We start from the raw sequence: 15,915 nt of genomic DNA, 5'->3' as shown, positions 1-15,915 counted from the left end.
ATCACTAAATCAGGATTGGACCCAATGCAACTACCTCCAGAGGGCAGTGTGACGTTTGCTTATAGGTTTGCGAAGTGAAAAATCAGATTGTGGCTTGGCCACCCTTAAAACTTTACCTGCAGATGAGGCATCATGGATGTTTGCCCTGCCCAATTTGTGATCCTCTGACCCTGTCTGGAGACATTTCCTCAAATGGTATATAACTAGGTGTCTTGCCAGTGGGTTTCAGCCTAGGGCAAGTTCACTATGGAGTCAGTGAGACCAAGGAACGACAAGGGAATGTTCTTGGGGTAAAAGAGTTATTACCTGGTTTGTTCTCCTGGCGATTGGTGGAGCACTAGAATTACGTCTGCATCCCACAGGTCTGTAATCCTTCTTCGTCTCTGCCTCCGCGCCGAGCACTGGGCAGACACCTTTACAATAGCTTATTGCCATGGGTGTGAAAGCGGTAACCTAGCAGCAGGCCAGTTACATCATCAGTAGTTTAGGTTCAGGTGAGAATCCTGGCCATAGGAACCCCAATTTTCCCAAAACCAGGTTTGATCAAAATGGGAAAGAAAAGAGAGAAACATTGGGCTGTGGAGCAGAGCCCCTGTCTCTGTACAATTTATAAACTGTTCTGGAGCAGCTCCCACTTGGGGAAACGTGACCCCAGGGGTGCTGCTGAGGTCAGTGTCTATGCTGTCTTTCACAGAGGTGGGGCAGGAAGCTGTGCATAAAGTGAAGGTTCCTATGGCCGGGATTCTCACCTGGCCCTGGTTGGCTCACTCACTACACACCTGTGGTCAATACGTTGTTATTGAATCTATACAAAGAGCTCCACCCAGTGGTGTGGGCAACATGGTGGCATGGCTGCAAGACTGCAGGGGAACAGAGAGGAGACTGGAGTGGTGGCAGTGCCGAGGACAGAGACTGAGATGGCTGCGGGAGCAGAGAGGCCCAGAGGCAGAGACTGGCTTGCTGCGTGCAGACTTGCTCTGAGTGGATGGGATTCCTAGTGATTGACCTGCCACCATGGAAATAAAGTTGGTATAAACTGTTTCACCCAAGGAATGTTCTACTGTCATTTCTTTGATCTCACTGAATCTGTGAACTTGCCCAGGGCTGAAATCCATTGGCAAGACAGAAGCCATTTTTCCTCTTGCATTGGCTTTTGAAAACCTCACAATTTGTCTCAGTGAATTAGCTCATCTCTCACTTCCTTGATAGATTCATGTCCTTTCTGTGTCCTTTGCCCCTTTTTGACACCGAGCAGCCCCACCCTCCACCCAAGCCACTTAGCAACTGTGAGTCCCCATCTTAGGCAAGTAATGCCGGTGATGAATGCCTAGTTTGTGCGAGTCAGAGAAGAGGGCAGCCTTGTGGCATGTGCCTGTTGAATTTGCATAAAAACTGATCCACTCTTCCACTGGGGGCATACATTGCCAGTGAAAGGAGGCTGAAACACGTCATCATTTGTTACAGCCTTGTTTGTTGGCTGTGTCTAAAACTGAAACCTTTCTGTGATGAGAAGTCAGTCTTCAACAACAGGAAAATTGCTGCCGGGCTGCTTGCCGAGGAAATGCTTGGAAATTGTGCTGTGATTTGAAATCACACAAAACACTGAGCATTCTTTGTGGTTAACGATGTGCTTCTTTTAAGTGCACCCCAGCTAATGGCAGTAAAGAAATGTTTGAAAAGTGAAGTGAAGAGCAGTCAGGGAAAGATGAAGCAAGTGTCCAGCCCTGATGCAGCTCAGCTGGGACCTTGTTAGGAGATATTTATAAATCTTCAGATTATGCCTTCTGCCCCCAATTTCCAGATGATAAAGGGACCTCACCAAGCATCATGTTTTGTGCATTAGTAATAAGCACACATGTGCCAGTGTAGCACTTGAACACACAATGATACTCTTCAGCTGTGTGGTTCTCCCAGGCAAAGTGCATGATTTTATAATGCCAGCCTGAGGAAATGGAATGGGTAGACATAAGAGTCAAAGGAACAATACACCTGAATTGACTAATAAAGTTCAAGGCTAAAGGCAACCAACGGCATATTTCTGGTTCTTGGGAGGAGAGGCAAGAGTCTTCTTCAAAGACAGTGAATAGTAGTAGTTTATTGATTCATGATTTGTAATACAGCCCTATTAACATAAAGCTGCAGGCAAAAGGAATGAATTCATTATACAGAATCATGTTTTCAGAAATGTTTGATTCATACGATAAAAAAAGAAACAAAAACTGCATACAGATTACTCACAATGCTGTTTATTATAACTTAAAAAAATAACTCCTACAGAATTTTTAAACAAAAAATATTTCCCCAGGAAACTTCTTCCCAATCTATGTCTTTTTACTTGTTAAATTCTTGAGTAGCCCAAAGCAAAAACAAAAATGAAAAACCAAACTGCTCATAAGGAGAGAGCATAGAGCACATAGGAAATTCTGCAAAAATAATTTCAAGTGGCTAATTTTCATTAACGTTAACTATAAAATTGGGATTACATATCTGAGTGCTATACAAATAATATATAGACCAAATTTAATTGATTAGTGAGGTCTAATTCATCTAATATAGCTAAAAGTTATGAGAAAATCTTTAAACAATTTTTGCTTTTACAGGTTAAATGTTGATGTTTTATGTATTTACTTGCTCTTCTTAAGAAGAGCTCAAAGTTTGGTCAATTCCTCTCAAATTACTACCCCCTCTTCCAATTTTACAGGTGAGAAACTGAGCCTTAGGTACTTATTAAATGGTTTGTCAGAGGCCATACAGATTAGCAGCCTGGATTAATTTTTCTCTGAGCCCTAGTTTGGTGTTCTTTCTTTTCCTGCAAGCAAGCAGTAGCTTACATAGAAAAATATTCCAATTTTATTCCTCAATATTGAAAGAATGTATATGATAAGATAAAATACCTTTTTATACAGATTGACAAAATCATAGTATTTCTCCTACTACTTTTGTTCCACTATAAATGTCATATACATAGATACACATTTCTCTGATATGAATTTTCATTCCTCCACTTCTTAATATATGCCATATATTATAAATCCCTAAAGTATCTTATCTCATGTAATTCTCACAATAGCCCTAAGAGGTCAGTATCTTATTTCTCCCCTTTTGTAGATGTATAAACTTGAGGCTCCAGGCTCACTCAGTGTGGGAAACATTTGGGACTCTCACATGACTTTCAGTGAAGTCCTCACATATAGGCAGAGAATATTGGATGCTCATTCATTCAACCAATATTTATTGAACAGTTCTAGATGTTGGGGCAAAGCATTGAGTGAGAAGAAATCAGTGGTATCATGGGCTCACATTTTGGTTGGGGGGTGTCTTGTCAATGGGTTTCAGCCCCTGACAAGTTCACTATGGATTCATTGAAACCGAGGAATGACAAGGGAATGTTCTTGGGGTGAAAAGGTTTATGACCAACTTTATTTCCATGGTGGCAGGTCACTCACTAGAATCCCATCCACCCAGAGTGAGTCTGCATGTAGCAAGCCAGTTTCTGGGCCTCTCTTCCTCCAAAGCCGTCTCAGTCTTGGTCCTTGGCATTGCCACCACTCCAGTCTCTGCTCTCCTACAGCCGTGCAGCTGTGTGGCCACGGCACCGTGTCTCCCAGACCACTGGGTGGAACTCTTTATACAGAGTCAATAGCAACGTGTTGCCCACACGTGTACAATGAGCTAGCCGACCCGGGCCAGGTGAGATCCGGCCCTAGGAACCTTCACTTTATCCACAGGGGGTAAACAAATAAATACATAAGAAGAATATCAGAAAATGGTAAGTGCTGAGCGGAGAGTTAAAGTAAGATGATAGGATAAAGACAAACGTGTGGCTATTTCAGATTAGGGTGCTTATAACCAAAACATGAAGGAAACAAGTGTCCCAAGTTTTAAAAGTTGTCTTTTGAGATTAACCATAGTGTTTACAAATCAAAATCTTGTGTACTGTGAAGAAAATCATCTGGCATGCACATCAAAGATCTCAATCGATCTTGAATATAGAAAACTGCCTACCTGGAGGAAATGTAATTAATGTTTTAACAAATGTGTCTGAGCCACATGAGCTCCCTTTCCTATTTCTGTGGCCTTGTTACACAGATGTTTAGTGAGCTCAACTAGAGTCTTTCCAGCTTTGATTTTAAAGAAGTTTCTTTCTTAATAGTAGGTGTGGATGTTTTTGTTTTATACTCTGCTTCTTCTCATCCTCGGTAATACCGGAGAGTTAAAGGACTTGAGAAGCTAGATCAACAAAACCACATGTGTCTGGAAAAGATAACTATCTTTCAGGAGATTTTTAAACTGAGACTTTGAAATCTCAGTTTCTTAGATAAAACTGAATTGCTGCCTTTCTCTCCCTCCCCTGCAAAGTTCATGCACTGAAACCCACTCATACACGGAAACTCATAGTAGATAAAACCATGCAGAAGTGAGGCCTCCTGTCACCTTGCACATCTGCATCCCTTTGGGCAGGGCGGAGGGGGACTCGTGCTATGGCAGATTGCACTGAGAGATAAGCAGGCATTCTAATAAAGATCTGAGATTTTAATAAAGAACTGAGGTCAGGGAAGGATGCTTCCCATGTCAGAAGTTCCCAGAGTTGTCTGCCCATTTGAGGAGGTGATTTTAACACATCTTTTGAAAAGCTCCAGTGTCCAGGCAGTCTGTCTCTTTCCCCCATACCAGTTAAATCACAATCTCTTGCAGGGATGGACACAGGCATTCATATGGTTTAGTTTCCCACGTGATTTTAATGTGCCGACAAGGTCAGGAACTGCTGACCTTATGTGATCAGGCTCTTTGATAGGAATCATAACTTCTTTATGGTCAAACTACAAAAGCTTGAAAGATTCCAGGTATCAGTCATGGGGATGCAAAGGAAGATTCCACACAAAGCAATTTAGAGTGACCATGTGACGTTTGAGGCAAATATTCATATGCTTGAATATTTAGGATTATTTTGTAAAATATTTTGTAAAATATTTAGGATTATTTTGTAAAATAGGAAAATAAAGTGGATTTTCTTAGAGTGGAAACACTTCAGAGATGAGTTTTATCTATTTGTGATAATTCTAAATATTTTCTTAAATTTACTTGCTGAAACAAGAGCAAAAATGTAAGAACTGTGGGTAGTAGTGTGTTTCAACGTATACTGAACCAGGAGTGTCTCTCCTCCTCATAGCCCTCTACCATCCCTACACACCTTTTGCCAGCTGCTAATAGCTGCTGTATTTCTAAGTAACCGGAATATATGCCCACACAGAATCTAAAATTCATAAGCTATGTATGGTCACAGGGCATCAAAGGAACATTAATGAATGAAAGTCCCAGATCATTCTTAGCCTGTATTTAAGCCAAGAGAAGTGTTCTGCTCTAAAATAATTTATTAGAGTTAACATAGCAAAATGGACTCCCTTTGTATTTAGAAAAATTCTCCAGAATCTTTTCAGTTATGTAAATAGACATCTTTTCCCTTCCCTCCTACATTCTCCAAGGTTGCTAGTAAGCAATGAAATGTCCTCAAGCTATAGCTGCAGAGGGAAGAAGGAGGGAAAGGAGCAGGAGTGGTGGATAATTAGTGCTTTATTAGTGTGTGGATGGAATGTTTACAAGTTGCTGGCTGTTTCAGTGCTTCCACATCTTCCTGAGGTACCAGGAACAATTCCATGTGCTTGGCAGGCCCTCAAGAAATACCTGCTGAATAACTGCTGAACAGTGGTAAGCCGGAAGTCTGGGGGTGAATCTCAGCACAGCTTGTTACATATTTGTTGTGTGGCCCTTGGCAAATGTCTTGACCTCTCTAAATGACAGCTTCCTTCACCAAGAAGGGCATCATGGTATCTAATGCATGGGGGTTTTGTGGGGATTAAATGAAATAGGCATATAAAGCTCTTAGCAGAGGATGTGGCATATTGAAAGTACTTAGTAAGTACAAGATATTATTATAATGCATCCATCACTTAGTGAAATGTCAGAATTGTAAGAAGATCGCATGGAGACCAATGTCCCAGCTTTTCAATTTGGGGAAAAGGTTTCTGCTAAATGTTTAGATGGGGGGAGATTGATAGCAGTTTTTGAGGAAATTCGAGGACAAACTTTAAGCAACTGGTTTGTGAATACTTTGCAAAAATTAACAACTCGAGGCCAGCATGATTTCAATAAACACAGAGTATACTGACTTTCTTTTGCATTTGATTTGCTGGACCTGTAGGAGGGGTATAAAGTAAATAGTATATTTGAATGGTAGAAAGGTTATTAGCAGGGTTTCTCCTGATGTCCTTGTAGAAGATGGACTAATAAAGTTGAATTAACTATAATCATAAATATTTAAACATCCATACTCAAAACATGTTGATAACAGACAGGCTATATTAGACTACAGAATGAAGACTGAAAAGAGTGATATATTAAAATAACGAAAGAAAGCAAATATTCACAAAATACAAATAAAATTAAACATTCAGTTAAATAATTAGTTGTGTATATAAAAAATGTGTAAAATTTGATTTAACTGGAATTCACAGTGAAAAGGTCCAAGTATTAGTTCATTTTTAAGCTCAAAAGGTATGCTTGCAATACACAGACATTTTAAAAGGATTTTTAAAACATTTTTAAAGGATGTGTCGGTGAACTGGAACATTCTAAAGGAGTTTTACAGGGATGGTTGAAATCTCCGGAAATCAGGGTACCTGAGTAATGGGAAAGGGCTGTCCATGTTTTACTTGGGAAAAGAACAATTAGAAAAGACATGGTCATTGTCTTTGAAGTAGTAGGCAGTCTGCCTCAGGAAATAAGGATTAGATGTTACCTATTAAGCTTCAGAAGGAAGAAAAAAGACCCAGTTGATACACTTAAAGGGTAGAAAATTTTAGCTTAGTATAAGAAACGCATTTCTGACAATCAGAGGTATTACGTGTATTAAGTGTGTTGCCTTGTTAGGATGTAAATTCATGAGCTTTGTCACTGGAGGTATTAAATGCTGTGTGATCATCTCTTAAGAAGAAAATATTTTTGAGAGAAATCTTCCTTTGTGGGAACTAGGATTAGGTGTCCTTCAGGTTGTCTTCCAAATTGAGTATAATGTTGAAAATAACTTTACATTCATGCCTTTAGGTTATTCAAGAAATTAAAGAAGGGAGACATTAGAAGCTATGATATTTATCTGTATTGCTTTTTAATCGACCTCATGGTCTCCTGTCTCTGTGGATAGGTGCTCATTGAACTGTTACAATGGCTATGAGAGTATTTCATCACTTTCTCTCCTGTATATTTTAGTATGTTTGAATTATGTATAGTGAAAATTTATTAACTTTGAAGAATGAAAAAAATAAAGTAAAAGGAATAAAAGAATGTTTTGTGACTTGTATACTCGAAAGAAGAATTTGGAGGGCTTCAAGAGCAATGCTGAATGCATTATTTTGATCTAATAACAGTCTACACATTCTCTGCCCCCCGACCTTCCCACCTGGATGTCAGGCATCTCATTAGGTAGGCATCTCAAACTTGACCTCCTTCACCTTCAACCTTCTTCTTTCCAGTCTTCCCAATATCAGTAAAAAATTAGAAATCACCCTTGTTTCTTTTCCTTCTTCATCCCACATGTAAAATCCATCTTCCTCCAAACTAAATAAATCTGAAACCTTCCCACTCCCCTTCAGTTTTACTACCACCACTCTAGCTTGAATGACTGAGAGTATTGAGTGACTCCTGGCTTCTGATCACCACTCTTATTTCTTCTACTCATCATTCTTTACATGGAAGCCACAGTAATACACACACACACACACACACACACACACACACTTTTCATGTCAGTTAGAATGTGTTACTTGCTGCTTAAGGCTTAAATGGCTTTTATATAAGCTTAGTATTAAATTTGAACTCTCTGCACTGACCTAAAAGGTGTCACAATGTCTGGGGCCTCATCTGATCCTGTTGACCTCATTTACCCACCCTGGATACTATAGTTCAGTGATACTGGCTTTTATTTGCTTTATCAAACTGACCCCTTACCCCCACCCCACACAAACACCTGTCAGGTCCTTTCCAATAGTTGCTCTCTCTTCCTGGAAACTATTTCTTCACACGTTTGTGGCTGGCTCCTAATTGCAGTTTATTTCTCAGAGTAAATTTCATAGCCTCAGTTTTGACTTTCTGATCACTCAACCCAAACACTTTCCAATTCCTCTCTATAGTCCTTTTTATTTTCCTATAAGCACTTATCCAAACAGTTTTGGTTATATTATTATTTAAATAATTGTTCCTTCTCTCAGTTAAGCTATAACTTTCATTATAGTAGGAACTTTCCTTACTCCTGTGTAGTCATGTGCCCTTGGCCCTACAGCAAGGGCTGAGGAATAGTAGTCACTCAATAAAATACGTTAGAAGAAAGGAGAGGAGGAAGGGAGGAAGGAAGGAGCTTTCTTCTCAAAATTTATTCTTTGCATAAACTGGTCATGAACAGGAGTCATATTAAAAATTTTTAAATATTAAGATGAGGGGATAGGATGAAGATAAAATCTTATTTCAGTGGTAAGTTCTGATACTGTTATTTTCCATAGAAGTTTATTGTTAAGGAAACAATATTTTAATTTTATACTCTATAGAGATTACAACTATAGCAAAATATTAATTACCCTACATGAAGTCTAAGCAGATGATTGTCCATGGGCGAAAACTCAGGATGTCTGTTTTCAGAAGGTAGCACTTAAAGAACAGATTGGTCAGGTGGGCCCCTCGCTGGAACGCAAGCTAACAGCGTTCTTATTTTGGCATTCCGGTAGCTACTGAACAGATTCCCTTATTAGACCTAAGGAGTTTCAGTTTTATCAGAAAGGGTTTCTAGAATGCAAGCCCCTTCTGTTTAGGGATTCTGCTCAAATTTCTAAGATTAATGAGGAAATAACTTATTAAAATCAGTTTATACTGAAATCTGAAGATTATGTTCATATAGTTTGTACAGTTTTATGATTTTTTTTAGGATCAAAGAATATTTTTAAAACTAAAAATATTTATTATTATACTATCAATACTATTAAACCACCATAGCACTTACTATAGAACTTGATATTATAAGCAGAAATGTTTGAAGTAAAAAGGCCTTTGAGATTTAGAGAAAGAAGAAAAACTACAAGCACCTGTTGAAGAAAATGATGACAGATGGTAACATTTTTCTCCCTGCAGCTGTGCTTACATTCAGTTGTCCAGGCCAAACTGGGGTTTATTCACATCTTTTATTACATGCATTAGAGTTTTCATGTCATCCTATTAACACAGCACCAGTCAAAGCTCCTTTCTGTTGCAGAGATTGTATTCAAGAGAGAAGAAAAAAAAAAAAAGACTGACAATGAGAGAGAGCCAATTTAACATCTGTGTAATCATGTTTTTTTTAACAAGAGGTTGTAGCAGTCTTGTAAAGCACCAAAGCTAGTTTTCTGGAGTGTTGCCTTAGTTTGAAAGTGGCAGGTGGTATTTGTGCTATCAGGCTAGCTGATAAATGCCATCTTTTACTGATGCTCCCCCACTTCACTGTTGCCACACAGCATTTTGAAACCTCAGTGATAGATTCCATGACTTTTTTTCAAAGCATAAAGTGTTGGAAGGAAAAAAATATCCTGTGAGCTCATGTTTCAGGAGTAATATTTTTATGACACAACTGGGATTAATTTTATTGCTGGAGTCTATCAACTAATTTTCAAGGGTTACAGGTAATATTTTATCTTTAAAAAGTATAAACAAGCTAAATACATGATTAATATAATAATCCACAATAAAAATAAGACATGCCTCAATGACAATTCATATTGAAGCTGATCTTAAAGCAGGTAGCTAAATTAGAATATGATCAAAATCCACATAAAGCCATTTATCTAGGGTAACATTACTTCACACGTCTTTTTACAGATCATTAAAACCGTGTCAGTATAAAGATCAATGACTTCTGCATATCAGCTTTTTATTTACATAATTAAAACATCTACATATTTTTATTCTTCAACTCTTACAAAATTTGTACAGAATCATGATTCTCTGAATGCCCCTCAACCCTCTTGCCCTCATAAAGTTCACTTCTAATGATACTTAGAGTCTATTTTTATTTACCAGTATTTTATGTTATGTTTATAATGTATATAGTACATTTAATTCATTTATCATACAGTTAGATTTTCATAATGGCTATGGGATCAGACCATGACAAATAAGAGTGCCTTGTGATCAATATGCCTATTTTTATTTTACAATTCCTGGAATATCAAGCGCTGTAGGAAGATAGCTGAGGAATGACCTTCACCATGGATGTTTGGTTGAATTCCATGAGCTCCATTTGTTAAATGAGACTGGGATTGGGGGTGAGGAATGCCATTTGGTTCTGATTCTTAAGGTGAAAATCAGATAGTAAAAATGATCTGTGAAATTTTCTTAAATATTTCATAGATGTTATACATTGGTTTTGTGAATATTAATTTCTAGGTGATATGGGTATCCAAACTCTTTCTTGATCAAGTTTTACTCTCAATTTCCTTCTCCAGTTTTTTTCCCCTAGAGAATGGTAGTAACAAAATAACTATTCCATTTAATTATCCACTTGAATAGCAATGCAAACTTTCAGGAAACCCTTAAACTCACTGCACATACTTTTTTAGGTTTAGCTAATCTGCATGAAGGATTTTCAAGATTGAGTTCTTTGAAAAGAATCGCTTTCTTTTCCTCCCGACTTCTTGCCCTTCATCCTTCCCTCTCTCCCTTTTCTTCCTCTGAGCAAGCATAGTGAAACAATAGGAAATTTGGAACTCAGTTTTTTGGGGTTTTCTTTGTCTTTTTTGGTTCTCTTTCCTCACTTAATTATGCTTCTAAGGTTGCTGATAGACACTTTTTACTATATAATATTAAGACCATTAAGACCGTGTTTGACTGTAGACCATGTATTTTCCTAATAGAGGCTGAAGGAGGAAAGAAGGTGCTACTAGTAGGGGAGTGTTTTGCTCCCACTAAGTGTATTCCCACACCACAAAGATGGGAGTATCAGATGATGGTTGTTGAGTTCTTATCTTTCATTTTCAAAATTATCCCCTTACTTAGATTTGGCAAAAGTGAAGGCAGGATGCTCCCTTACACATATTTAATAAGCATTTGCAATATGCACATCACTCTGTTAGGCACTGAGGATATAAGTTCACATTAGAAAACATTCTGAAACATGGTTTCTCTCTCTCAGGGCTGTTTTTTTTTAAATCTAATTTATTTTAAATAGGTAGGGAATGCCCTCCTAGTGTAAAAGGATTTCAAAGAGCTGTTACATGCATTAACTCTTTTTCCTAAGTGCTGATGTCAGTTCCATAAGATTCATGTCCATTTAGGGGCTAAGAGGTCATAACAGCATTCCCAGATTTCAGTGCCAGATGTCTGCAGGGTAGATCATGTGGACCCAAACTCATTTTAGCTTCTGGTTAAACACATTCCACACCAGATCATAACCATATTTAAATATAATTGAGAGCAATTGGGAGTATAATCTATTATCTCCCTCTTTCTGTTCCATTTACAATGTAAACAACTATATTAAAGGTACAAATTCATAACTGAGTTAACAAGATTAGCTTTTCATTTCTAGGTAATTACTGCATGATTGAGAAGGTAATGTGTCTAGAATGAATTGCATGCTACCTAAGAGCATGCAAATAGAAGAGTAAGGATTCAAAAAGAGAATGATCACTTCCTCTCGGAATGATCAGAGTAAACATCATAGGGGAGATAATCCTGAGTCTTGAAGAGAAGAAAGGATTTGAATGGAGCTAACTTCAATGGGTGGAGTTAGTGGAGAGGATATCTCAGTGGAGTGAAGAAAGTAGGGGAGATAGGAAGAAGCTAATCTTGTTAACTCAGTTATGAATTTGTACCTTTAATATAGTTGTTTACATTGTAAATGGAACAGAAAGAGGGAGATAATAGATTATACTCCCAATTGCTCTCAATTATATTTAAATATGGTGAACAAAAGCAAAGAGCTCAGAAAAGGCAGAATATTTGTAGGTAACAGAGATCGTGTGGTGAGGTTTATAATAGACACTCCAGAAAACCAGGTTAGGCTAAATTTTAGAGAAACTTCAATGTAAATTATATAACTTTGTACTATATACTGTTGAATAAAATATAATGGCACATTGAGAGCAATTTTCAAGGAAGACCTTGACAGAAATATGCAGGTGATTCAAGCCTGAAATGAAATAGGAGAAGTTACTATGGGGTAAAAGTAGAAGATGGGTTATTTTTTTCAAAGGAAGAACTAATAGGATCTGTGGAGGTGTGAGTAGTAAAGGAAGAAGTTGAAGAACACTATAGTTTTGTATTTGGATGGTTGGGAGAATGGCAGTATAATGAAAGAAAATCAGGAAAACCTTTACAGATAGAGTGTGAATACAATTTTGGATGTATTGCATTTGAAGTGACAGTAAGACTTCCATGTTATCCAGTAGACTTTTAGATATGTGATACTGAATAAAGGTGATGACTGGAAACTCTTGGGGTAGATGAGATTCCCAAAGAATGAAATACAAAGATAGAGGACTGTAATGTCAGGGACAGAGCACTGATGTTTTTAGTTAGGGAATGGAAGTAACAGAGATAAACTGTCAGATGTGGACAATCAACAGTGGAGCCTTATGGAAATGGGAGTATGGACATCTTTGCCTTGTTCCCAAGATTTATTTGTTTCCATACTTGGCGGGGAGGAACATCAAGTACAATGTAGCTAGTTTTCTGAGAGATTTTACCATGTTTTTTCTTCATTTGTTGAGATGGTTGTATGGTTTTCCGTTTTTACACTTAGATATGAAGAATTATATTGATTCATTTTCTAATGTGGCACCAGCTCTGTCTGGTCATGATATATTATCCTTTAAAAAATATCACTGGGTTCTATTCGCAAATATATATATTTAAGAAAATTTGTATCTGGACCTATGAGAGATACTGATCTGTAATTTTTTTTGTAATATCTTTGATTTTGGTATGTAATACTGGCAATCAAAAAATTACTTGGAAAGTGTTCCCTGCTCTTTGATCTTCTGGAAGAGTTTGTGAAATCAATGTTACTTTTTCCTCAAGTATTTGGTAAAATTCCAAGTGAAAGCATTTTGGCTTAGAACTTTCTTTGTAGGAAGGTTTTTTGCCCATGAGTAGATTATAGGGCTATTCAGAGTATCTGTTTTCTTGAGTAAGTTCTACTGGTTGTATCTTAGAAGAACTTTGCCTGTTTCTCACCTAAATTATCCAAGTTTTTTACATCCAGATTTGCATAATATTATTAACCTTTTAATTTCTCTAGAGTTTATTATATTTCTCTTTCATTTCATTACATCTGGTTGTTTTCTACTTGTTCCATCTGTTCTTTATGTTTCTCTTTTCCTGCTTTCTTTTAGATTTTCTATTATAATTCCATGAAGTAGATATTATGTAATATAGAAAGAAGGCAAGATGTGTACTCTCATGTGTCAGAATTGAAATTCACTTAATAAAGTGAGATACATGATCATAAGCTGAAGGCAGGGAAATGTTGGCATCCTCTGTTGAGAAGGTTTAGAATTATTTGTCTTGGAGGTATTCTGAGAAAACAGCAAGAGATTAACATGTACATTCCAAGCATTCAAAAGACCCAGAGGAAATAAACATGTAACTAATTATACTATTTGAATAGCTAAGGTATATTATTATCAAATCTGAAGATATGTCTTAACATAGGCCCTAAAAATTGGAAAATGTAAAAAAAAAAACTGTAATGGAATTTCCAAGTGGTGGTGAGGATATTTCACATTTCAATTACAGTTTTAATAACATTGATTTATGTTTTCCCTCAATAAGGTAGAATGTATCAGCTTCTTTTAGACAGTCACATTTTTCTAGGTGTCCAGAACTTTGACAGTTGACAGCTGTCTTTTCTAAATATTGAACACCCATTGGTTTACAGGCAGATGAGCTCAGGGTATTTTCAGTAAGACCTGAGTGACATTTTTCCCATTTTCTCATAGCTAAGTTATCTGAAAAGCCAAGAAAAGACAGACTAGCTGGAAGGAATCAGTTGGTATTGGTGAGTGGAAATAGAATGAACGGAAAATTGGGAAGCCAGCTGGATATTTTGTGGGACTAATGGTTTTGGAAACATACTTGCAAGACTAAGATAACTATTTTACTCTTTAAACTGATTGCATTTTATATTATATTCCTTTTGTTTGTAAAAATAATTGCTTGACTCATGTAATGAAATTTGAACTCAGTGTAAAGGCACAGTTAGTTTACCTAAATCTGCTGTTGTCTGTAGGCATTATTTCATGTACATATTGAAAAGCTTTGAGATCAAAAGTGGGAAAATCACAGTATCATAGCGGTATTTCATTTGGATTGTTGTCACAATTACAGCCAGTTCTCAGAATACATTTTTTTGACAAATTCCAACTTTAGCAGTAAAGTAACATTTTATGTAAAAAATCCTTGATGTAGATACATTTTGTAAACAGAAAAATATAAGTAACTCATACTTTTCCGGGAGTGCAGTGGCCACTATGTAAAACAGTGAAGAAGGATACAGACTTGAGTCAGATAGCGTGGATTTAAATCTGGGATTTATTCCTTACCAGCTGTACGATCCTAGTCAGGATGCTTAATCTCTTTGCGCTTCAGTGTCATTGTCTGTGAGATAGGAAAATAGTTTTATCTCATAGACATAATATGCAGATTAAATGAGTTATATGTGCATATGTGTTAATAGATGTATAATACATGCTTAAACTGGGCCTGTTGAAAAGTATCTACTCAATAAGTTGTAGTTGTTACCAGAGTTAAAAAAAGTTAGTTAGGCTCTGTGCATCGTCTATAAGGTGGGGTTTGAACAATAACTAGATCTGGTACCCTGGGTGTCAAATATATACACATTTGATAACTCCTTTTAAAAGTACTAGGAATAAAAATGCCAAATTTGAGTATGATATTACAAATAAAGTTTTTTTCTTGTATACAGTATTTTCTTTGCCAAGCATAGCAATGCAATCATTTCTTCAAATGTAACTTTTATGTTAGTACAAAGAATTATAATTGTTTCAACATGTATACTCTCAATTAACTCCTTGTGATTTTTAAAAAATAAAATATCATTGCATACTGAAAACCCAGTATAATTAAGGCAATTATTGTGTCTTCTGTAAGTGATGAAAATTAACACCATGAGTTTTATACCTTGGAGCATAGTTTAAGTTAATGATAAAGAACATAGGGAAAAATTTTGGATAAAAACCAAACTATACTGCAAAAGAGGGGTGAAATTAGCATTGAATGGTCACTAACCATGTTAGGCAGGTTTTTCTCCCATGTACCATTGCACTCACTGACTTATCTTTAAAAGTCCATTAAATAGGTATGTATTATTGACATTTTACTGAAGTTAGAATGAAAGCTCACAGAATTTTACTTCAGCAACTCTTCAAGGATATTTAGGGGTAGAGCTGGGGGTCAGATCCTCATCATTTGATTTCAAATCCGTGCCCCCTCCATTGCATGTTTGTCTCCCAAAAGTGATCTGTATACACCATTGAATGAGTTGAGTACAAAAATTGTAGCTAATCCATGCAAACAAAATTCCCCCAGTTTTTAAATATCTTGTAATTCAACTAGTTTCCTTTTTTTGCACATTTTTCCATTGAATTTCATTTTAATAAGCATGTGCCACCTGAGCACATACTAAAACCTGCATCCTCAGTATGGGTCTCTTTGCTTTTAGGAGTGGTGAGAGAGGGCTCCGCTTGCTTTAATAATGGAAAAAGAGCTGACTGTGGGATTGGTTGGACAGGTTCTGTCTTTGTCACTAACTGGTTATTTCACAGTGGGGCAAGCCATTCACAGGGCTGAAATTCCTCTTTTCATTTGTATAATGAAGGAAAA

The 15,915-nt window shown here is 37.0% G+C and overlaps 1 protein-coding gene across 1 annotated transcript in view; it reads left to right on the top strand.

Moving 5' to 3' along the window:
* Window positions 1–15,915, top strand: part of MOXD1 (monooxygenase DBH like 1) — a 79,409-nt gene that overhangs the window by 4,100 nt on the left and 59,394 nt on the right. The window lies entirely within an intron of this gene.

This window comes from Manis javanica, chromosome 13 (genome assembly GCF_040802235.1).
Source record: "Manis javanica isolate MJ-LG chromosome 13, MJ_LKY, whole genome shotgun sequence".
Taxonomy (NCBI): Eukaryota; Metazoa; Chordata; class Mammalia; order Pholidota; family Manidae; genus Manis; species Manis javanica.
This window is presented reverse-complemented; position numbering and strand designations above follow the sequence as displayed.